The 24,372-nt window shown below is 38.2% G+C and overlaps 1 pseudogene; it reads left to right on the top strand.

Annotated features, from left to right (window-relative positions):
* The first annotated feature begins 3,298 nt into the window (after positions 1 to 3,298).
* LOC106843258 (cytochrome P450 2G1-like) lies at positions 3,299 to 23,567 on the top strand (annotated as a pseudogene).
* The last annotated feature ends 805 nt before the right edge of the window (positions 23,568 to 24,372 follow it).

Here is a 24,372-nt window from a genome sequence, read left to right as displayed (position 1 = left end):
AACGGTGGCCAGGATAGATTCATTTACTGACTACTTGGGACTAACAGTGCAGCAAAGAAGATTGACTCATCTCTGGGCATTGACAGCCCAGAGTGATCAGGGCTCTGATGGAAACACAGGACATAGTGTCAAAAGATATGATGGAATAAGAGAGACTCAAGTGGTTTGGGGTGACAGCAGGTAGTAGGAGACAGGCTTGAAGGAGTTGATATCCCTTTTATTTCCTGAAAATAATTTGTTTTATTGGAGTAAATTCTTCTCAGAAATTAGGTGAGTCAGTCATCTTTATACTGTCACTAGTAGGAAGAACCAATCAGGATATAGGAGTCAGACAGGCCATTTTCTTTGCAGTGGATTTTTTTTTCTTTAAAAAAGTTTAAAGTATACTGTTAAGTGGCTTTTGGTATATTCATAGATAGGTGATGCAAGTATCACCATAGTCAACTTTAGAACATTTTCATCACCACAAAAATAAACCTCATACCTTTTAGGTATCTCTCCCCTGCCCTGTCACCCTACTCCCACTCTAAGCAATAACTAATCTATTTTCTGTCTCTATATATTCTCTATTTTTGACTTCCATATTATTGGAATCATATAATATATGGTCTTCGTGTCTAGCTTATTTCATCTAGCATAATGTTTTTAAGGTTCATGCTATCATTCCTTTTTATGGCTGAATAAAATTCCATTGTATGGATATACCGCATTTTGTTTACCCATATATCTGTTGATGGATGTATTAGCTTCCTAGGGCTGTTACCTTCCTAGATACCACAACAAAGTATCACAAACTGGGTGGCTTAAAAACAATGGAAGCTTCAGCCATGGCACGCGATTCAGCTCAGTGAAGTTCAAGATGCTGATGAACTTAAGGGCTGGTGCTTGAAAGGCAGAATTGGGGTGCTTGAAAAAAGCTTTTCAAGTAGGTAAGGTGTAGATGACCATGTGACAAGTGATATATACTTAATAGAGGTTTTGGCTTTCTCTGTCCCTTTCATGTTGGTAGCAGGAGTGTATTTTGAGAAGGTGGCAAATATCTGTAGGAACGTATATCTAAGAAGATTGTACTGCAGCCCCATAGAGAATTTCCACAGAATTCAACAGCCTTATTTAGAGCAGCTCTTCTACCGACCAATCCAGGTTTGAAACTTGACGCAATAATTAGACCAGCTGTTCTATAACTATCTTAAAATAACTTTGTCAACCGTGCTTTAAATTACAAAGGTTATTTTGAAATCCCATTCTTTGGATTATTCTAAAGATTATGCGTTCTTTTGTGGTGTACTCTTATTTAAATATTGCTGTTGTGGCATATATATGGTGACGGTGGACTTAATTCTGCCTAAGATTTATCTCTGCACTGAGCAAAAGATCTTGCATTTCTGTAGTAAAATGTGAAGCTATTTTCATTTTGTTGGTGACTAAGGAAACTTTTGAAAGGTAGTTTAAAAAAAAAAACTTTAAATGCTTACAAATTTTTCCATAATATGTAATTTTAATGATCAAATTTGATCTTTTTGATGGAAAACAGGTCAATGGGGTCCCTATGGGTCAGGTAGGGTTTACTTGGAAAGGAGCATAACAGAGTGTTTGGGGCACTGTTCTACATCTTGATTAGGATGGTGATTGCATTTCTCAAATTTCAGGGTGAATTTTACCGAGTGAAAATTATATTTCAATAAACATGACTTTAAAAACTTTATAAAAAAATGACAGAAATTTATTGTCTCACAATTCTGAAAGCTAGAAGTCTGAAACCAATGTGTTCGAAGGGCCATGTTCCCTCTGAAACCTGTAGGAAATGATCCTTCCTTGCCTCTTCTAGTTTCTGACGTTTGTGGACAATCCTTGGCATTCCTCGATTTGAAGATGCACCACTCCAGTGTCACGACAATCATGACAGGGCCCTCTTCTCCTTGTGGGTCTCTGTCTCCTCTTCTAAGGACACTGGCCATATTGGAGTAGGGCCTTATCTAACGACCTCATCTTAACTTGACTATACCTGTAATGACCCTATTTCCAAAAAAGGTCACATTCTGAGGACCTAGGGGTTAGTACTTCAAGATATCTTTTTAGGGGACACAGTTCAACCCATACCAATGGACATTTTGGTTGTCTCTACCTTTTGGCTGTTATGAATAATGCTGTTATAAACATTTGTGTACCAGTTCTGTGTAAACATATATTTTCATTTCTCTTGGTTACATACCTGTATGTAGTTTATCATTATTTCAATTCATTTGTGAAGCTTTTAACCATTATTTCTCCAAACATTCTTAATGATTCTTCCTTGTTCTCCTCTCCTTCTGTACTACCATTACATGTATGTTGGTGTGCTTAATAACGTTCCACATTTCTCTGAGGCTCTGTTAATTTTTCCTCATTCTTTATTCCCTCTATTTTTCAGCTTGCATAATCTCCATTGATCTATCCTCAAGTTCACTTATTATTTCTTCTGACAGTTGAAATCTACTGTTAAGCCCCTCTATTGAACTTCTCGTTTTAGTATTGTACTTTTCAACTCCAAAATTTCCATCTGGTTCCTTTCTATAATCTGTCTCTTTATTGACAGTCTATAGTCTATTCGCTGCCATATTGTCATCATTACGTTCGTTTACTTCTTTAATTCTACCTTAGTTCTGTGAATATATCTATAATGGCTAATTTGAAGCTTTCTTTTCGATCTGACGTTTGATTACTCTCGAAGGCAGTTTGTGTTGTCTGTTTATTTTTTCTGGTCTATTTGTCATACTTTTCTGTTTCTTTGCAAGCTTTGTAATTTATTATTGGAAAATAGATATTTTAGATAATATACTGTAGCAACTCTTGGTATAGCCACCTCTCCCCAAATCTTGGGGTTATTATTATTATTTGCTTGTTTATTTTTTAGTGACTTATTTTAGCTATTTTAGTGAACTCTATTTTCTCCCACACAGAGTTAAGCCTCTGAAGTTGTTCCTAAGGGAAGCACAGCTGTGAGTATGCCCACAGTCATCCTAGGATGACAGTGGTATTGGTAGGGCTCTCTTTCTGTCTTTCCCTGACCACATACAGCTGTTAAACCCCACTAATTCCTGCCTGATCTCTCAGTTGTTTCCAATAATTCCCTAGGGCATAAATTGCTGTGCAAACTAATCTGATCTAATTTTAGCATCCTTTTGAAACAATAGTCTTTGAGGTCAGTGTTTGATATTTGTTCTCACACTGAATGAGCTCCTTCTAGCTTCCTTATCCTCTGTTTCTCTCCTGCAAACTAGATGGCACACAGTTCAAGATGTACCTTCATTAGGGTGGAATGACCAATGTAAGTAAGAGTTTATGACTGGATTAATGGACAGAGGGGTGAGTGAAAGAGTAAATGGATGAGTAGAGGGGAAATAAGTGGACTGCTTGAGAATCAGATGGATAAAAGTTTGGAAGAATAGATGCATGGAAACATTAAGAGATTTATTAATGAATGAATATATGGACTAACTATGGATGGATTAATGGATGGATGGATGGATGGAAGAATGGAGAGATGTGAGAGTATTTGGAATTGAAGGGTGTGGGCAGTTAGAGATGTATGCATAGGTAACACTAGACCGGGATCTACCTAAATGAAGGAGGCAGGTGCCTATGTGTAGTGGGTATGTGTTTTACAGCCTGCTTCTCCCTTCAGGCAAAATCTCTGATCCAGGACGCTAGAGCTGGGCCCGTGGACAACTGCAAGCTTCTTTCTGAGTAACACTTCTACTCTAGGAGCTGAGCATTTGGTGGAGGGAGAGCAGCAGTACGATGTTCTCTCATCCCAGTATTCTCAGCGTGCCCAAGGTGGAGCCTCCATTCTGCCTTTAGGGGTTACACAGAAGGAGTGAGCTCCTATCTCCCAGCTGCACTTGCCCAGAACTCATCCGTAGGAATGAATAGACGGGAGTAGGATGAAAAATGCTGAAGTCCAAGTCCCCCAAGGAAGAAAGCCCTCTGACTGGGAGCTGGGGTTGAGGAAGCCCCGTGTTGTTGCGCAGCAGTCTGGAATGGAGTCTCTCCCTTGCCGAGTTAGGAGGGTGAGGAAAGGAGCAGTCATAGTTCCAATTCTACCAACTTTAGTCTTTCTTACTGAATTTTTGTTGATCTTCTTGAATAGATGTTTCTTCATTTGCTGTTTACCCTTAGGACTATGTCCATTGGCTTTAAATGGTTATTTAAAACTCCCTTCTTAAATGGTAACAATTCCCTTGATTGACAAACAGATGAAATATTTCACTGTCCTTTATATACGTATTCATATTTCTCTGTAAATATTGTACCTAGTGTAGTCTCAACCATTTGTACTAACTACAACCTTTAGCCAGCATAACTAACTTTCATTAAAAGGAAGAAGCAGGGAAGTTAGAAATGTTTAGGTATTCTGTCCATGAGTCCATTTTACACATCACTTTTGAAATCATAAGGTGGCAAAAACGGACACATATAGTAACATCATCCAATAGCAATTGTAGATACTTTATCTTATTAATCTATCACTGTTCTAGAATATGTAAAATTATTCAACGAGTAAATTAAAACTGTTTAGTGATTCAGTAAGCAGTCTTTTGTATCTTTGTTCTTAATTTGAAATTATCTAGATATTCAAAGATTATTTATTAATTAGCTCTCTTCAATTTAATAATATTCTAAGCTCTGAAAGCTAATTATGAATCTGAAAATTGCAATTTAAATTGAAAACATCCAGTCCTTACGACTGAAGCATTATAAGAATGCATATCTTTTTATAAAGATATTACCTATCACAATTTAAGTCAGTTAAACACATGATTTTGTAATCTTAATAAAGTGATATTAGTTAATCCGACTAGGAAAAAAACAGAAGTATTTATAGATATTTAAAATAATTAGGCTACTCACAGCAAAATAAGCCAGGCCATGAACAGACTAGATTATTGTGCTAACATTATTTTTACACAGTGGTAAAGCAAAGAGAAGACATAGAAGTGTTTTTAGACAAAAATTAAATCAGTCAGAGTCACATAAACTAGAAATATTTCCAGAATATGCCAAATATTAAAACTTTATAGTTGCTTAATAGTACTTTTTTGCTTCATAGCTTGAAACCTAGTAACCAATGCCATTAATTAAACTCATAGCTAACATCCTTTTGCTTTATTCCCAAAACACAGCTTTGTCAAAAAAAAAAAGATAAGGGATCAATGTTTTTTTTATTCTTATTATTAATGGTATGATAGATTACAACCTTGTGAGATTTCAGTTGTACATTATTGTTAGTCATGTTGTGCGTACACCTCTTCCCCCTTTGTGCCCTCCCCCCAACCCCCTTTTCCCTGGAACCACCGATCAGATCTCCTTGTCAATATGTTAACTTCCACCTATGAGTGGAGTCATATAGAGTTCGTCTTTCTCTGACTGGCTTATTTCGCTTAACATAATACCCATGAGGTCCATCCACCTTGCTGCGAATGGGCCAATTTTGTCTTTTTTTATGGCTGAGTAGTATTCCATTGTGTATATATACCATATCTTCTTTATCCAATCATCAGTTTCTGGGCATGTAGGTTGGTTCCACATCTTGGCTATTGTAAATAATGCTGTGATGAACATAGGGGTGCAAGGGACTCTTGGGATTTCTGATTTCAGGTTCTTAGGATAGATACCCAGTAATGGGATGGCTGGGTCATGGGGTATTTCTATTTTTAACTTTTTGAGAAATCTCCATACTGTTTTCCATAGTGGCTGTACCAGTTTGCATTCCCACCAACAGTGTATGAGGGTTCCTTTTTCTCCACAACCTCTCCAACATTTGTCGCTCTTGGTTTTGGAGGTTTTTGCCAATCTAACAGGTGTAAGGTGATATCTTAGTGTAGTTTTGATTTGCATTTCCCTGATGATTAGCGATGATGAACATCTTTTCATGTGTCTATTGGCCATACTTAAGCCTTCTTTGGAGAAATGTCTGTTCATGTCCTCTGCCCATTTTTTGATCGGGTTGTTTGTTTTTTTGTTGTTAAGCCATGTGAGTTCTTTGTATATTATGGAGATTAACCCTTTTCGGATAAGTGGCTTGTAAATATTTTTTCCCAATTAGTGAGCTGTTTTTTTGTTTCAATCCTGTTTTCCCTTGCCTTGAAGAAGCTCTTTAGTCTGATGAAGTCCCATTTGTTTATTCTTTCTATTGTTTCCCTCAACTGAGGAGTTATAGTGTCCGAAAAGATTCTTTTGAAACTGATATCAAAGAGCGTACTGCCTATATTCTCTTCTAGAAGCCTTATTGTTTCCTGCCTAATCTTTAGGTCTTTGATCCATTTTGAGTTTATTTTGGTGAATAGTGAAAAAGAATGGTCAATTTTCAATCTTTTGCATGTGGCTGTCCAGTTTTTTTCCCAGCACCATTTGTTGAAGAGACTTTCTTTTCTCCATTGTAGGCCCTCTGCTCCTTTGTTGCCAGAGATTCTTTTTTTCAGCCACGTCCAGTGTACCAATAAGTCCATCAAAGACATTTTTCATTTATGTTGCAAGGCCTTTGATCTCTAGCATTTCTTTTTGGTTCTTTCTTACAGCATTTATCTCTCTGCTGACATTGCCCATCTGTTCTTGCATGCTGTCTACTTTATCCATTAGAAGCCTCAACATGATAATCATAGTTGCTTTAAATTCCTGGTCTGATAATTCCAATGTTTGCCATGTATGAATCTGGTTTTGATGCTTGTTCTGTGTTTTCAAACTACTTTTTGCATTTTGGTACATCCTGAAATTTTTTCTTGATAGCCAGACTTGATGACTCAGTCAAAGAACTGCTGTAAACAGGCCTTTAGTAAAGTGGTGGTGAGGTGTGAGGAGGGGGGAGGCATTTTATGATCCTATGATTAGGTCTCAGTTCTTTATTGAGCCTGTGTCTGGACTGCAAGCTTCACAAGTGTTTTTCAGGTTTTGTCTTCCCACTTAGGTGGGACAGGATGGCTAGAATGGGCTGGTGTTGGGTATTTCCCCTTCCCTATGTCAGTTAGGCTCTGATAAAGAAAATCTAGCTGGTTAGGCTCTGGTTAAATAGTTTCTTCTGAGGGCAGAATTTGTTAAGAACAGAATTCTCGGTTGGATTTCAAAATAGTTCCTTTCCCTGTCTTTCTGCCAGAAGGATGAAGATATTTTCCTGATATTCAATGTGAGAACATGGTAGAGCTTCCAGAGATAAAACTCACAATGGTTTGGGGGCCCCCAATGACTGAGTCTCCCTGGAATTTTTATCTCTCAGATTGGCCCACCATGAACCTCTCACACCTAGCTGTCAGTTACAGCTAGATTCTCCTACCCCGGCACTGATGCCCATAGAGACTTGTAGTCTGGTGGGTTGTGATCTTCTATATTGGCCTGTCAGTCTCTCCAATTTTGGGGACAACACTTTGTGCTGTGACCTCACTTCTTGGATCTAAGAAGACTTGTTGCTTTTTTACTTTGTTCAGCTTTTTATTCATTGTTAGGATGGAGTGATGACTTTCGAGATCCTTACACGCCAGACCAGAAACCAGAAGTCGCTCAGGTGCTTTTCAAGTCTGTGATCACTCTACGTTTGCTACTCAAAGAAAGTCACAAGGCCATCCCCAAATCAAGGTGTGAGGACATACACTCTGTTCATCGGGATGGTGGGAAAGAAGGAACAAATATTTCTGAACAATAATTTAATCTACCATAGAAGTTATTTTTACTTCTTTATCCTTTACTGTGTTGTTTAAATTATGTATAACAAATGTGTATCATCTTAGCATCAGATAGAAATGTTTATTTATTATGGATGTTTATTACAGATTTATTATAGATGTTTAAGTATATCCCTTACGGTCCAGGAATACAATGCTTAATTTCTTTTGAAGCCTCTAATATGTACAAATGAATGTACAATATATTAACAAACTCTTTAAAGAAAATAAAATGAACATCTGTGTAATTAACACATCATTTAACAAACTGCCAGGTTGGATTTCTCTCCTGAGATTAGGGCTGGGAAGTGGTCTCTACATCTTAGATTTTGGAAACAAATGCACACACCTCCACAGATTCAACAGCAAAGGTCAGATAAACCAATACAGGTGATCTTGGTTTATTATTACTTAATATTATCTTGAGTAGAAAAAGGAGGGGCTGTCTAATGATATATTTCTCTTGGTGTTCTGAATCTTTGTCTCCCTTTTTTATATTTAAAAAAAAACAGATGAGTTAGGTCTGGCAAAGGCAAAGGAGTCATCCTTGTTCCCTAGCAAGCCTTTGGAAGACAGTATGGTTATCCTATTTGATAAATGGGAAGACTGAGGCCCAGAGATGAATTAGGTGACTCACTCAATGAGGAAACGATAGGGCAGAGACTTGAACCCTGCTTGACTCTTAATTGCACTAAGCTACAATGATGTTCCACTGTCTCTGCACTAACAAAGAGATGTTCAAACTGGGAGTTGACCTCACCTCAGAGTTTAGAGGTCTAGACCTGAGGACTAGAAATATGAAGAAAAGGGAAAGGGCGAGGTGTTTTCTTGGGTGAATGCAATCTGCCTTTACTGGTGATTGTTGGTTATATAACCATCCCCTGGATAGCGCAATCTCTTCCCTGATGGTGTCCATACCCAGAAAACTTTAATCCCGGGGTGTTCAGATTTCAGTATAAGCTGATTTCCCAGAATCCGTTCAGGCAGAACATGATGCCCTGGACACACCTCTTGACCGGCACCAGGTTGAGTCTCTCTTCTCCTCTCAGGCAGGCCGAAGAAAAACTAGTTCTACAGCCAGATACACTTAAAAGCTTGTCACTTCTAAACCACAGACTCCTTGAAACACAGACATGCCAAACTAGAGTATGGAGTCCCAGAATATTAAAATCTTTGAAATGTAGACTTCTAGTATAATTGAACTTCACACTCTCACAATCTCACAACTTTAGAACTATAGCACCTTAAATTCTTAAACACAAGGCCTCTGACACTCAGGTTGAACTTTGAGATTCAGTAACATGAAATCTTAGGATTCTAGATGGTTAGCATTTCAGAGAGAGAAGAATGGACTTTGGAGTTTGTCTAACCCAAGTCTGTAATTTTACAGATGAGAAAACTAAAGCTTGGGAAAATGTTGGGAAGGAAAGGGCTCACCCAGGATCACAGGAACCAAGGCTCCTCTGCTTTTCTTTTTCAATAGTCCTTCCAACATCAGGACTTACCCTTTATCCCCCTTTCCTCATCTGTGTCCCCCTGAGTCTCCACCCTAAAATTCTTGGTTGGTCAATAATCCTCCTCTTGTTCTGTCTTCCTTTGCACCCAGCTCAGGGTGAAATATGGCCCAGTCTTCACCATGTACATAGGTCCCCAGCCAGTAGTTATTCTATGTGGGCATGAAGCAGTGAAGGAGGCCATGGTATACCGAGCAGATGAGCTCAGTGGTCCTGGAGAATTGCCTTCAATAGAGCAAAAGTCCCAATGTCATGGTAGATAACAACAGCAAAAACATGAAATGTTTGTAATGCACTTTCTTGTGTCTCAGATTTTTCATAAGTACTAAACATTCACTAGCACATTGACACCTTCAAGGGAACTATTAACAGCATCATAGAATTTCAAATAAGGAAGTTTAGAGTAGGAAAGTTTTGATAATATCACACAGTGAGTAAGTGGGAGAACCAGGATTGAACCCAAACCATCTGGCTCTGGAATACCTGCTGTGTTATGTCCGTTCTCATTTTTAATAGATTAACTACATGATTTATGTACCCAATCAAATCCTCACAGCCAAGGTTACTTCTAACCTTCCTCCACAAACACACACATACCCACTACACATAGGCACCTGCCTCCTTCATTTAGGTAGATCCCGGTCTAGTGTTACCTATGCATACATCTCTAACTGCCCACACCCTTCAATTCCAAATACTCTCACATCATTCTCTCCATTCTTCCATCCATCCATCCATCCATTAATCCATCCATAGTTAGTCCATATATTCATTCATTAATAAATCTCTTGATGTTTCCATACATCTATTCTTCCAAACTTTTATCCATCTGATTCTCAAGCAGTCCACTTATTTCCCCTCTACTCATCCATTTACTCTTTCGCTCACCCATCTGTCCCTTAATCCAGTCATAAACTCTTACTTACATTGGTCATTCCTCCCACTCTTTTGATTAATTTACAAATATCAACTCAACCATCCTTCCATACCTGGAAGTTTCTGACTACATGGTAATTTCTTTAGTGTAGATACATTGATATCCAAGTGTGATTTTAACTGTACATAAATGTGCATGTCTAGAAAATCCAAGTGGTATTGAGAAAAGTCTCTCCATTTCAGAGTACTTCACATAGCACTTATCCCTCCCTTTACCTTCTAATGCATCTAGCCCATTATTTATCCAGTTGCAAATATGTCCTCTGAGAAGCTCTCCTTGATTTCACTGAAACATTCCTTGCCTGATTCCCTATCCTCCAACCTCAGTCTATGACTTGGTCTCCCCATTGAGCCTGGGGAGGTTGGAAGGGGCTTCACTGAGAATAGAGTCTAGAGCTTTCTTATTCTGGCACCCTCCCCGTCCAGCATAGGGTTGGGCATAAACAGAAGGGAAGGCGGGAGCCTAAAACTGAGATTCTGGCAGGTGTAGGTCTGGCTAAAAGAGAACAATGGATGATTCTCTGACACTTCTCCCTGACCTTCCTTTGAGACTTCAAGATGGGAAAGCTGAGCATTGAGGAGTGGATCCAGGAGGAGGTTGGATTTCTGCTTGAAGAATTTCATAACACCAGTGGTATGGATGCCAACAAGTGGAGCGCTACAAGCATACTGGGTGATTGTAGTGAGTTCAGTCTCCAAAGGAGAGGTGTTGGCAGGAGAAAGCTCTGGATTGGGAGAGGATGAGAAAAGATTAATTTAGCATTCACAGATTTTCCCAGTCAGGGTCCATTTTAAAAGTTAAGATGAAAGACCCTTAAAGATCCTTGTGTCCAGAAAGTTTAATCATTGCACGGCAGGGAGTCTGTGAGCCCCTGAAATTGCAGGCAGAATTTGCCAAAGCATGAGTTTCTGCCTTTTTGTGCAGATAAAATCAAAGTTTCACTACATTTTTAAAGAAGTCCACTCTCTGCCCAATGATAAGTTTAGAAAACACTGAGGTATACATAGAAAAGATGCCGAGGTTGAGAAATACAAAAATAAATAAATGAGTGAAAGAGGGACAAATTTCTCTAAATCAGAGACTTCTCACCTGAGCTCTGTGGATGGCTTAAGAGAATCTACATGAAAGTTTTGAATGTCTTTATACCCACAATAGTCATTTGTAAAATTGTATATTTGTCAGTGTTTGAGTTATGTGGGAGAAATTGTCCCAAATGCCTTGAGCTAAGACCAGCATCGTGTTTTGCAAATGGTGCAACCGACGCCTAGGGAGGAATTTTCTTAATAGACCAAATGGCATCAGGGGTAGAGCTGGACTCAGAAATCAAGCATTCTTTTTTTTATGTCCCTTGCCAGAACTTCTTTCCCAAGTATGTAACTCTTCCTACAAACGCATAGAAAGAATAACAAAAAATAGCAATAAGCCTCGCTAGCCCGTGTTGAGTGCTTACCACATGCCAGACACCATGCTAAATATTTAACACACATAATGATTTTGAGTCCTCATCAACCAATGAAGTGTTTATTAAACCAACTTGCATTGTGGGAAATCTAGACTCAGCACACAAAATTGAAATGACTCACACATTCTTCTAAGCAGCCAAGCCATGACTCATAGCCACAACTAAATGATTCCACATCCCATGCTGCTCATCATTGCTTCCAACATAGAAAATTTCTATCACCTGGGGCCCAATAAGGCTTCTTCCTGAGCTTTATTGTCAGCAACAGCATCAGTTCTGTCATCTTTGGAAGCCAATTCAACTGTGAAGACAAGAAATTCCTGAAGCTACTGTGGATGACCAATAAGAGTTTCCTTGAGATGAGCACACCCTGGCCACAGGTGCCCACCGGTTACCTCTCAGTTCACCGCCAACCTCAGTTAACTAAGCGTCTGCCTATACCTGACTTAATCCTCCCCAAAACATTTAGAGGAAAGTACAAATAAGTCCTGAGTCTCTAAGAAGCAAATGGACTCACCTAATTCTCAAACTCAGTGCTGGACTTTTAGACTAGCTGTCTGCCTCCAGGCTCAACCCATGCTGGCCCCTGGTGCCCATCACTGACAAATTCCCTTTGCCTAGTTCCCACAGCTCTGTGGCATGTATTCTGGAATTGTGCAATATTTGCCAGGATGGCACATCGTGTCTACTACTTGATAGAGGAGCTCAAGGATGACATTGCCTCTGAGGTAAAGATCAAAGAAACATCCCTTGACCCCCAAAACCCTTGGGACTTCATTGACTGCTTCCTCATCAAGATTTAGCAGGTGCTACTCTCCTTTCCCAATCCTTTCCTCTCATCTCATGATGCCTGCCACTCTAACACTATTTGTAAACCTGTTTGGGATAAAATAGTAATTATAGTCTTACGTGGTTGCTTACAGCTAGAGATAAAATATAGAAACTGTAAAAGTCTAAACTCTTGGAATATTTTTAGGTAAAACTTTGAATCTCAAAAAATGAATAGTGCTCCAATGACATAGGAGTGCTAATATCTCGTTGAGTTCCTGATTTCCTTTCTTTTGGCTATGTACCCAAAAGTGGGATTGCTGGATCATATGGCAGTTCTATTTTTAAATTTTTCCAGATCCTCCATACTGTTTCAATTCTGGCTGCAACATTTTGCTTTCCCACCAACTGTGTACAAGTGTTCCAGTTTCTTCACAAGTTCAACACCTGTCTTGTTTTTCTGAGAATAGTCATCCTAATAGATGTGAGATGCTACCTCATTGTGGTTTGCTTTGCATTGACCCAAAGATTAATGATATTGAGTATGTTTTCACATACTTGTTAGCCATTTGTTTGTCTTCTTTGTAGAAATATCTATTCAAGACATTAGCTCCTTTTAAAATCAGTTCATCAGCTTTTTACATTGAGTTGTAGGTTTTTCTTATACATTTTGCATGTTATCTCCTTCTCAGATACATGGTTTGTAAATATTCCCTCCCGTTCTGTAGGTTACCTTTTCATTTTGTCAGTTGTTTCCTTTACTCTGCAGAAGCTTTTTAGTTTGATGTAGTCCCACTAGTCTATTTTTGCTTTTGTCGCCTGTGTTTTTGGTGTCATGTTCATGAAATCATTGCCAAGACCAATTTCATAAAGCATTTCCACAAGGTTTTCTTGTAGCAGTTCACAGTTTCATATCTTATTTTTAGGTCTTTAATCCATTTTAAGTTGACTTTTGTGTATGTTGTAAGGTAAAGGTTCAATTTCATTCTTTTGCACATAGATATCCAGTTTTCTCAACACCATTTGTTGAAAAGATTATCTTTTCCTCATTGTCTATTCTTGGCACCATTTTGAAGATCAGTTGACCATATGTGAGTAGATTTATTTCTGAGTTCTCTATTCTCTTCCATTGATCTATATTTCTTTCATTATGCCAATACCATACTGTTTTATTTGCTGCAGCTTTGTAATATATTTTGAAATCATGAAGGGTGATGCCTCCACCTTTGTTCTTTTTCAATAAGATTCGTTTGGCTGTTTGGGATCTTTTTTGGTTCCACATAAATTTCAGAATTTTTTTTTAATTTCTGTAAAGAATGTCCTTGAGGTTGTCTTAGGGATTGATTTAAATCTGTAGACAGCTTTGGGTAGTATGGATAGTTTAACGATATGAAGTTTTCCAATCCTTGAACACAAGATATCTTCCCATTTGTTTGTGTCCTCTAATTTTGTAACCAATGTTTTGTACTTTATTTTTCAATGTACAAGTCTTTCACTTCTTAAGTTTATTCCTAGGTATTTTATTCTTTTTGATACGATTGTATATAGCATAGTTTTCTTAATTTCCTTCTGGATAGTTTGTTATTAGTATATGGAAACACAGTTGATCTTTGTATGTTGATTTTATATCCTGCATCTTTACTAAATGTACTCATTTTAATAGCTTGTTTGTGGGGTCTTTAAGGTTTTCTATATATAAGATCATGTCATCTGCAAACAGAGAATATTTTAATTCATTTTCTGACTTGAATGATTTTATTTCTTTTTCTTGCCTAATTGCTCTTGCTAGGATTTCCAATACTATGTTGAAAGGAAGTGATGAGAGTGGGCATCCTTGCCTTCTTCCTCATCTTAGTGGAAAAGCTTTCAGTTTTACACCATCAAGTATGCTGTTAGCTGCAGGCTTTTCAAATATGGCCTTTATAATTTTCAGGTTATATCTCTCTATTCCTAGTTTGTTGAGACTTTTTATCATAAAATGATAAATTTTACCGAACACTTTTCTGCATCTATTGAAATGATCACATGATTTTATCCTTCATCTGTTTATGTGATGTATCACATTATTTGATTTTCATATGTTGCACCACGCTTGCATCCCAGGGATAGATCCAATTTCATCATAGTGTATAAGCCTTTTGATGGGCTGTTGAATTCACCTTGGTAGTATTGTGCTGAGGATTTCTGCATCTATGTTCATCATGGGTATTGACTTGCATTTTTCTTTTCTTGTGATATCTTTGTCTTGCTTTGGTATCAGGGTAATAGTGGTCTCATAAAATGAATTTGGAGGTGTGCCTTTTAAAATATTTTGGAAGAGTTTGACAAGGATTGGCATTAATTTTTCCTTAAATCTTTGGTAGAACTCAACAGTGAAGACATTTGGTCCTATGATTTTCTTTGTTTTGAGATTTTTAATCTTACTAATTTTACATCTGTTTAATTTTCTATTTCTTCATGATTCAGTCTTACTAGACTATATGTTTCTAGGAATTTATCCATTTCTCCTAGGTTATCCATTTCCTTGATATATAATTGTTCACAGTAGTCACACAATCATTTTTATTCCTGTTATCGGTTGTAATGTCTCTTTCATTTCTGATTGTATTTATGTGAGTCTTATCTCTTTTTTAATTTAATCTTTCTAAAGGTTTGTCAGTTTTGTCTATCTTTCAAAAAGAAACCCAACTTAGTTTGTTGATTTTTGCTCTTGTTTTCCTACTCCCTATTTTGCTTATTTCTGCTCTAATTTTTTTTTAATCTTTTCCTCCTTTGTGTTCACTTTGTATTTAACTTTTTCTTCGTTTTCTAGTTCATTGATGTGTAAAGTTAGGTCATTTATTTGAAGTTATTCTTCTTTGTAAATGTAGGCATTTGTGCTAAAAACTTCCCTCTTCATTCAGCTTTTGCTGCATCCCATAAATTTTGGTATGTTGTGTTTTCACTTTCATTTATCTTAAGATATTTTCTAATTTATTTTTGGTTTCTTCTTTGACTCATTGGTTGTTCAAAAGTGTGTTGTTTAATTGCCCCTCTTAGTGAAGTTTCCAATTTTCCTTCTGTTATTGATTTCTACTTTCATTCCATCTTCGTTTGAAAAGATGCTTGGTATTATTTCAATCGTAAGTTTTAAGGCTTGTTTTGTGACCTAACCTAGGCTCTATCCTGTTTCATGTGCACTTGAGAGAATGTAAATTCTGCTGTTGTTGGGTTGAACGTTGTATATGTCTGTTAGGTTCATTTTGTCTATAGTGTTGTTCACATACACTGTTAATTTTCTGTCTGGTTGTTCTATGTATTATAGAAAGAGGGATATTGAAGTCTCATACTTCATACTGCCATCTATTTCTCACTTCAGTTCTTTCAATGTTTGCTTTACATATTTAGGTGCTGTGATGTCAGGCACATTTTTATTTCTAATTGTTATATTTTCTTGGTAGATTGACTCTTTTATCATTATATAATGTCTTTGTTTCTTGTGACAGTTTTTGAGTTAATGTCTTTTTTTTTTCTGATATACGTATGGCCATCCCTACTCTCTTTTGGTTATCATTTCATGGAATATCTTTTTCTGTCCCTTCATTTTCACCGTATACGCGTCCTTAAATCTAAAGTGAGTCTCTTGTAGACAGTGTGTAGTTGGGTCTTGTTTTCATTATCCATTGAGCTAATCTATATCTTTTGATTGGGGAGTTTAATTCATATATATTGTAAATAATTATTGATTGGGAAGGATTTACTATTGCATTCTGTTATTTGTATACTGTTTGTTTTGTAGTTCTTTTGCCCCTCTTTTCCTCTTTTACTGTCTTCCTTTGTGTTTCATTGTTTTCCTTTTTATCGTATTGATATGCTTTGACATGTTTCTCTCTCTCTCTCATTTTGCCTCTAACTGCTATAGGCATTTTCTTTGTGGTTATCATGGGGTGTACATAAAATACCTTATAACAATCCATGATAATCTGGTAACATCTTAACTTCGGTTGCATACAAAAACTTGACAGTTTTACTTCTCCCCCTCCCACAATTCATGTTATTGATTTCTCAGTTTCCATTTTTTATATTGTGTATCTATTAAAGTATTTTAGTTATTTATTAGTAATACTTTTGTCTTGTAACTTTATACTAAAATTAAAAATGCTTTACTCATCACCATTACAGCAATGCAGTCTTCTGTATTTGTATATATATTTACCTTTACCTACAAATTTTATACTTTCTTATGCTGTTGTATTGTTGTTTAGCGTCCTTTCATTTCAACTTGAAGAACACCCTCAAGCACTTCATTTAAGGCAGATCTAGTGGTGATGAAATCCCTCAGCTTTCGTTTGTCATGGAAAAATTTTTATCATTTTTGAAAGACAATTTTGCTGAGTATAGTATTCTTGGTTGGTAGTTTTTCTGTCACGACTTTGACTGCATTATCCCACTGCCTTCAAGCATTCAAAGATTCTGCTGAAAAATCCACACGATAGTCTAATGGAGGTACCCTTGCATATGACAATTCAATTTTCTTTTGCTGCTTTCCAATTTCTCTTTGTATTTGACTTGCGACGGTGTGACTATAAGGTGTCTCAGTGTGTGGATTTCTTTCAGTTTGTCTTATTCAATACTCTTTGATCTTCCTGGATTTGTATGTCCATTTCTTTCTACAGATTTGGGAAGTTTTCAGCCATTATTTCTTCGAACAAGTTTACTGCATTTTTCTCTCTCTCTTCTCCTTCTGAGACTCCCATAATGCATATATTGGTACACTGTTTGGGTTCCCTGAAATCCCACAAGCTAACTTCCCACTTTTCCATGCATTTTTTTCTTTTTCTCCTCTAACTGGGTAATTTAAAATGATTTGATTTTGAGGTCACTAATTCAGATTCGTTCTGCTGACTCTCTGCCATTGACCTCCTCTATTGAATTTTTCAGTTCAGTTTTTATATTCTGCAGTTCCAATATTTCTGTCTGGTTGTTTTAAAAATGTTCTCTTTGTTGAAATTGTAACTTTGTGTACAACTTGAGCATTGTACACACTTTGAGCATTTTTGTGATGGTTGTTTTGAATTCTCTGTCAGGTAATACATATATCTCTGTTTCATTGTGTTCAGTTTCTGGAGTTTTCTCTTGTGCCTTTGTTTGGATCATTTTTCTTCACTTTCCTTGACTCTTTGTGTTGGTATCTATGCATTAGGAAAAAACGCCACCTCTCCCAGTGTTTATGGATTGGCTAGATACAGAGATCTTCCCCAATCAACCTGGCTAGAGTTTCTGTGGTTCTCTCAAACCTTCATGCTACTCCAAACCACTGTCTTTGTTTTTAGAAGACCTCAGGCCTCTAGAGTACCCTCAGCACTCTGAGACAGATGGGACAGGAGCCACTCCTTTGGGGAGCTCCCCAAGAAGTTGGAATGCTGGAAGAGCAATCCAACTCTTTCTCTCTCCATGGATAAGCTGGGAGCTGTGTTTTTTTCACCCACTCACTCTGTGTTGAGCCAGAGAGAGGAACTGTAACAAGTGCCCACATGTTTGTTCAAACTACCACTTTGTTCACTGTGGCCCCCAGGGGTCTATTTTATACTGAGTCCTCTCAGCAATCCAAGACAGATGAGACAAAAGTCAGTCTTGAGTAGTTCCAAGAAAAGTTGGGATGTTATATGTGCAGTCCAACTCTTTCCCTCCTCTAAAAGAAGCTTGGAGCTGGGATTTATCAACTGCTCATTCTATGCTGAGCAGGAAGGAGGAGTTGTGCTGAGGGCTTGCATGCTAATTCAAGCCACCAGTTTGTTTTCTGTAGCTGCTAGGGGACTAGTGTATTTCAGGCTCTGTCAGTGCTCCAAGACAGATGAGATAGAAGGCAGTTCCTCAGTAGCACCAGAAAATGTGGGGCCTCAGATCTGTAGTCCAACTCTTTCCATCTGCAGGGAGAAGCTGGGAGCTGGAGTTTGTTTCTTCTCCCACTCACTCTTCGTTGAGACAGGGGGCGCTGTGGTGAGTACTTGCATGCTACTTCAAACTACCGCATTGTTCTCTGTGGCCCCCAAGGAACTAGCAAATGCCAAGCCCTGATGGTGTTCTGATGCGGGTGACACAGAAGCCAGCTCCTCAGGTAGCACCCAGAAAATTTGGGGCACTAAGTGTGCAGTCCAACTCCTTCTATTCTCAGGGAGAGTCTGAGAACTAAGGGTTCCCTCTTGATCATGTGGTGATGTGCCAGGAGGGGAGATTGTGGCAAGAGACTGTTTCCAATTTTCCTTTCAATTTCTTATCAGTGACTGGTGTTGCACTCATCCAGGTACAGGAGTCTCTCGGCTAGTTTCTGGATTTCTCATAAATTGAATTGATCCCTGGGTTGGTGTTGAATTGATGTATCTGTGGGAAAAGAGGAGTCCAAGGCTTTCTATTCCTATTCTTCCTATGTCTTATTGATGTCACTATCAAATCTTAAAAATTTTTTTCATCCTGCAATTTTTTTATTGAGATATAACTGACATATAACATTATATTCATTTCAGGAGTACAAAATAATTATTCAATATTCGTATGTATTGTGAAATGACCACTACAATAAGTCTAGTTCACATTCATCACCATACAGAGTTACAGAAATTTTTTTCTTGTGATAAATTCTTTTAAGATCTACTCGCTTAGTAACTTTGAAATATGGGGCAGGCTCCGTGGCCTAGTGGTTAAGTTCGTGTGCTCTGCTGCGGCAGCCCAGGGTTCGGATCCTGGGCACGGACATGGCACTGCTCGTCAGGCCACGTTGAGGCAGTGTCCCACATCCCACAACTAGAAGGACCTGCAACTAAGATATACAACTGTGTACGGGGGGAGGGGGTTGGTGAGATAAAGCCAAAAAAAAAAAAAAAAGATTGGCAATGGTTGTTAGCCCAGGTGCCAATCTTTAGGAAAAAAAAAAAAAGAAGAAATATACAATGGAGTATTATTAACCATATTCATCATGCTGTACATTATACCCACATGGCTTATTTATTTTATAACTGAAATTTGTACCTTTTGACCCCATCACTCATTTTGCTCACCTCCCACCCCCAGCCACTGGCAACCATGAATCTGTTTCTCTGCACCTCTGTGCTCTGCTTTTGTTTGGTTTTTAGATTCCACAAATAAGTGAGATCATATGGTATTTGTCTTTCTCTGTTTGACACATTTCACTTCACATAATGCCTTCAAGATCCAATCATGTTGTCTCAAATGGCAAGATTTCCTTCTTTTTGATGGCTGAATAATATCCCTATATATATATTTCATTTCTTATCTATTCATCCAATGATGGACACTTAGATGTTTTCCATGTCTTGGCTATTGTAAATAATGCTACAATGAACATGAGGATGAAAATTGTTTTGAGTTACTGTTTTCATTTCCTTCAGATAAATAACCAGAAGTAGAATTGCTAGATTATACTATAGTTCTATTTTTAATTTTTTCAGGAATCTACGTATTTTCTCTAGTGGCTGCAGCAATTTATATCCCCGCCAGAAGTGTACAAGGATTCCCTTTTCTCCACATTGTCACCAACACTTGTTATTTCTTGTCTTTTTGATAATAGCCATTCGAACATGTGTGAGGTGATACCTCATTGTGGCCTTGATTTGCGCTACCCTCGTGTTCAGCGATGAGCACCTTTTCATGTACCTGTTGGCCATGTGTATGTATTCTTGTAAAAGTTCTATTCAAACCGCCTGCCCATTTTTTAATTGGATTGTTTTGCTTTTCACTATCGAGATATATGAGCTCATTATATATTTTGGATATTAACCCATGTCAAATATATGATTTCCAAATATTTTTTCACATCCCATAGGTTGCACGATCATTTTGTTGATGGATTCCTTTGCTGTGCAAAAGTTTTTTAGTTTGATGTAGTTCGACTTGTTTATTTCTGTTTTTGTTGCCTTTGCCTTTGGTGTCAAATGCAAAAAAATCATCATCAAGACTGATGTCAGGGAGCTTACTACCTATGTTTTATTCTAGAAATTTTAGGGTTTCAAGTCTTACATTAAAGTCTTTAATCTATTTTGAGTTATTTTTGTGTATGGTGTAAGATAGTGGTCCAGTTTCATTCTTTTGCATGTTACTGACCAGTTTTCTAGACACTATTTATTGAAGAAACTATCCATTCCTTATTGTATATTTTTGACTCATCAGTCATAAATAATATGTGTGGGTTTATTTTTGCGCTCTCTATTCTGTTCCATTGTTAAAACTTTATAATTATATATACTAGAGACTTAAAACTGAAGAAAACTAGAATAATAACATTAGAGTCATAGAATTTGAGAAATTTTATGTTTAAGAATTTAGAAATGTAGAAGCTTAATACTTATACTCATAGAACTTTAGAATATTCAAATTTTAGAAATTTATATTTTTATGTAAGACAACTTTAACACTTGGAAGTTTAGAATTATATACCCTCATGTCCTACAACTTCCAAATTTTCCAAGGCACTTTGCTTTCTACTCCACTCTTCTCCCTATTGTTCACTATTCTCCCTATTGTTCACTTCACTCCAACCACTTGCCTCCTCCTCTCTGTTCCTCTCACACAGCAGATATCCTCCTGCTTCAGGATGTTTGCTCTGGTTATCTCCTCTACCTGGAACATCCTTTCCCAGACACTACGTTGGTTTACCCACCTGTTTTCTTTTCATAAAGTACTTCCTTGAACATAGGGAGGGCATAAGAAGACAAATAAAAAAAATGTTTACTATCCTCTTCATTTTCACGATAATAATAATCCCTGCACTGAATTAAACCTCAAGAACCTGGTCCTCACCACTTTCAACTTCTCCTTTGGTGACACAAAATCAGTGAGCTCAACCCTCTACTATGGATTCCTGCTGCTGGGGAAGCATCCTGAGGCAGAATCTTAGGATCTGCTCTTGAGACGCTCCCCAATGTCTCCCACTCCCAACGGGAAGGAAGACATACTATAGAAAACTTAGAAACCCACTGCCTTAGACTCTTTCAACTTTAGGACCTCAAGATGTAGTGAATACAGAATTTTGGATTCTCAGCACAGTAAGGCTATTTAATATAACCTTCTACTTGGTGTCAGATTCACATAAAATCCATTTCCAACACATGATAGTCTGGTCTGTTGAGTAACTATTAGTGAGGAAACTCAATATCTTGCTAAATAAAAAACTCAAATTTTAACTTGTCTACCTTCCAACATAGTTAAAAGCAAGCTGTTAGATTTCTCCTGCTAGAGATGATGGGAGAGACTAACCCATATCCACTCAACTATGCTAGCCTCATCTTCATTATCCAGTCTGAATTTACTATTTTCAATAATCAGATATTCACTGGAAGCTTTCCTTGTGCCAGGAAGTGTCCTGGTTATTGCATAATGGATTTTGTATAATCACTGTGACCTTCTGTCCTATGAATTCTGACCTCTTCCAGCCAAGATCCTTGAAGAGATTGACCAGGCTACTGGACCACATTGTGCCCAAAGTGTGGGTGACTGCATCAAGGTGTCTTCAGAGAAGCTGTGATCCATGAGATACAGAGAGTGACCAACATTGCACCCATGGGAGTTCCCCACAGTGTCTCCGAGGACACTAATTTCTGAGGCTACTTTCTTCCTAAGTTGGAGTTGCACTTTCAGTGTCACCCCCTCTTTCTCCAATCACCTCTCTCTCCTCCTGTTTCCCTACTTCATACTCTAACACTGATTTCTTCTAACTGCCCCCTTCTTCACCCCAGGACGCCAATGTGTTTCCCCTGCTTGCCTCCATCCTCAAAGACCCAAAATACTTCCGCTGCCCAGGTGCCGTCTATCCCCAACACTCCCTGGACGGGCAAGGTCACCTCAAGAAGACTGAAGCCTTTGTGCTTTTTTGCTCTGGTAGGTCTCTATGGTCTGAGTTTCCTCCAGGAACATGCTAGTTATGTCCCCAGAACCATGTCTGTATTTGACGTCCAGGTCTGAATAGGAATTGACTCATAGCATCATAAGCTATAGAAAAATCATAAACTTTGAATCTTGGAATCATAGGATATTAGAATCATTGACTTGGCTCACTAGGAAAACAAAATTGCAACAATGAAAGCATTAATCAGAGTCAGCAAACTTTTATGTAAAGGACCATATAATAACTGTTTTAGGTTTTGCAGGGTATACTTTGTTGTAACCACTCACTTCTGCTGCTGTATAGCACAAAAGTGGCCAAAGACAAAACTTAAATGGAGACACTCTGGGTTCCCAGAAGGCCTTTTTTCAGTAGACACTGAAATTTGAATTTAATTTTCATGTGTCACAAAATATTATTTTTCTTGTCATATTTTTCAACCATTTTAAAACATTAAAAGCATTTCAAGTATGCAAGCCATACAAGCACACGTAGCAAGGTATACCTTCCCCATGAGCATGGTTTGCACCCATGGGATAAAATCTTAGTACAGTGGTAATTTAACTGTAATCCTGTGGCAACGGGAGTCAGTGCAGTGGTTAGGAACCAGGACCCCACCCCACCACTTACAAACTGTAGGCCATGGGTGAGTTATTTCAGCTGCCTGCTGTAAAATGGAGATTGATCTCTCCAAACCATTGGAAGGGTGACTACATAAGTACTGTTTAAGTGTCAGCTTTCTTTTTTACTCTTCACCAGTATCTGGTACAAATTAGGCACTTTATAAACAGTTAAGAAATTGAAATGAACAGAACCTTCAAATCTGTGGATACTTTAGACCTATTCCATCTTGGAATCCGATGGAATCAGAGCCCTCAGAGAAGTAGCTGCCACCTGTAGAGTCCCTTTAAGCAGCAGATCCTACCTAAGGATTAAATATAGGAACCCACTGAGTCTTTATAATGACACTATAAAGTGTATATTATCATGACCCCAGAGATGCTGAGGAGGCAGCTGAAGTTAAGAGGAGTGATGGGGCCAGAACGCTTCCCATGCCTCTATTACCCTGTGCAAGTGTGACACTCTTGCACTCCCCTATGCTCACAGGAAAGTGCAGCTGCACGGGCAAGGCCATGGCCCACATGGAACTCTTCCTCTACCTTATCTCCATCCTTCAGAACTTATCCCTATACCTGCTGGTGTCACCCACAAACATACACATCAAGTCCAGGTCTCAGACTTTGCCATCATCCCACTCACCTATGAGTTATGCCTCCTGTCCCACTGTGTGCCTGCTACCAGTCACGGAAGGAACCATTGAGAACAGAGCTCTGCCCACATGGGCAGTTGCATCCCCCCCTCCTCATATCCCTAAATTCTAACAACAGGCCTAAGAGAAGGCACTATTGCTATTGTCATGTGACTACAGATCAGCAGGAGTCACCTGAAAATATAGAGCTGTATGTCTTCTACGTCCAGTAGAAAAGCAATGCCCTGTCCAAGATTTCATCAACAACCTGGAGGACTTGCTCTCATCATCACCTCTGCCCTGGCTTTGTGTTTCCACCAAATTCTTGTTGTAGATTCTATGTCCTTATGTTGTCCCTTTGTGCTTCCACACTCATATTGACCCAAATGTACTTTATGATTCTTTTCCCTTATTATTATCTCCCACATAAAATAAAATAAAAGCATCCAGGATATCAAGACCTTTGCGCATAGCAGGTTTATTGTGTGTTATATGTAACATCACTGAAGGGCATAGAAAACAACTTAAAATGACTCTTTAGACGTTCCTGTTATGAAATATCCTTCCTATCAGTCCACCACCACAGATTCCCCACCTGGCGGCCCACCCCATGTAACACTCTATTCTCAACCATCCTGCTGGCCCATTTCCCCTCCCTTCCATCAGTCATCTCCCCTTGTAAACCTACCTTCCTGGTTTAGACCGAACTTCTATCACAACTTCCAATTCAAAATTTTCTCCGCTCCATCCATTTGCTCAGCTAATGAAAGCCTTACCTCATATTTTATTTTACCCAACAAATATTTATCGAATACCCAACATGTGACAGCACACTCTTCAGGTACTCGGGATCCATCAGTGAACAAAACGGACAAAA

Source organism: Equus asinus, chromosome 26, assembly GCF_041296235.1.
Source record: "Equus asinus isolate D_3611 breed Donkey chromosome 26, EquAss-T2T_v2, whole genome shotgun sequence".
Taxonomy (NCBI): domain Eukaryota; kingdom Metazoa; phylum Chordata; class Mammalia; order Perissodactyla; family Equidae; genus Equus; species Equus asinus.
Note: the sequence above shows the minus strand (reverse complement) of the source record. Positions and strands in the feature narration are given on the sequence as shown.